This window comes from Cryptomeria japonica, chromosome 10 (assembly GCF_030272615.1).
Source record: "Cryptomeria japonica chromosome 10, Sugi_1.0, whole genome shotgun sequence".
Classification (NCBI taxonomy): Eukaryota; Viridiplantae; Streptophyta; class Pinopsida; order Cupressales; family Cupressaceae; genus Cryptomeria; species Cryptomeria japonica.
The window spans coordinates 167,727,005-167,728,947 of NC_081414.1; positions in this window are offsets into that span (position 1 = coordinate 167,727,005).

Sequence of the window (1,943 nt, forward strand, 5' to 3'; positions counted from 1 at the left end):
TTCCGACCGGAAATCCGTTGTGTTATATAAACCCAAAAATCTGCCCAAGCCCCTCATTTTGTATTGAGAAGCTTGGAGTTAAACGGGAGGGTGAGAAAAACTGCAACGACTCGACTGGAAGTGTTTCGGTGGTAAGTCCATTTTTTTATTTTATTTTTTTAAATGTATTTATTGTATCGTATTAATTTATGTTATTTTTTTTATTTTATAGTTTTTGATAGAAAATTAGTTTTATGATAGGAAATTAGTTATTTTCTAAGTTTATTTAAATAGTTTTTAGAAAGCAGTTTTTAAAATATATAAATATTTTTGTATTTACTGTATAATATTACTTTAGAAAATTAGAATATAAATACATGCATACACATACATGTACATAAATACACACATACATACAAATACATACGCAAACATACACAAACATACACATGCATACATACATACATATATGCATATATACATACACATACATTCTTATACATACATACCTACATACATACATGCATACACATACATACACATACATACATACCTACATACATACATACATACATACATACATACATACGTACACATAAAATAATTATATGTATACCTTAGGATATATACATACACATACATCCATACATAAATACATACATAAACACATACATAAACATACATGTACATAGGTCTACATACATACATACACACACATACATACATACACACACATACATGTACATACCTGCATGTACATACATATGAATACATACACATACAAATACATAAATAAACATAAAATAATTATATACACTTTACGAAATACATAGACATACATACAAACACCTCAGGACATGCTATATGGGGTCATGTGTGGTTGTAAGATGTCTTAAGGGGACATGCTATTAGGGGTGATGTGTGGTCCTAAGGGGTCACACACATGTTCTAATAGGTCGTGTCTAGTCCTAAGGGGTCACACACATGTTTTAACACATGTATGACCCCTTAGGACCACACACAACCCCTAATAGCATGTCGTGAGGTGTATGTATGTGTATGTATACATCCTAAGGTGTATATACTTATTTAATGTGTATGTATGTATTTATGTATGTGTATATGTTTGTATTTTGGAATGTACATGTATGTGTATGCACCACGTAATGACCACATATGTACCCCTTATGATCCAATTGAACCTAATGATCACATATGTATGTGTATGTATGTGCATGCACCCCTTACGACCTAATTGGACCACATAAGACCAAATGGTGTCACAAGGGGTCTTATGTGGTCCTAAGGACCACATAAGGCCCCTTACGATACATGTGCACCCCTTAGGACATGACCAGATCACATAAGAACAAATAGTGTCACAAGCGGTCTTATGTCGTCCTAAGTTGTCATGTGTATGTTCTAACACATGGGTGACCCCTTAGGATCACATAAGGCCCCTTATGACACATGTGCACCCCTTAGAACCTAATTGGACTAAATAAGTGTAGCGTCGTAAATTCTACGCACTTGCTAGGGTGGTACAATTTCACACCTAGTTTAGCACCCACCTTGGCGCATTTTGCATTTTGCATTGCATTTTCCCTTTAGCACTTAATTAATTAAATTAATTAGGTCTAAGGTTCTATTTTATCATCTCCCATATCATAAAGTTGGGCCCTTTTCATTAAAGTGTGCCCGTTTCATTTTATTCCTCTAATACATCATTTAATCAAAAACCCTAATTAGGTCCTATTTTGAATGTGGGGGCTTGATTTCAGGGGTCAAAACATCTTGAAATCAGCTGTAACTTTGGGATTCTCTCTAAAATCATCATATCCGACGGCCCTGAAAATTTGGTGAAAAGTTGTCAGGACCATGGCGCCCGGAGTGCACATGGTCCCGGACATTTTTCCCAAAATTTTAGGAGCACGATCCAATCATAAAATAAAGCTTAACCCCAA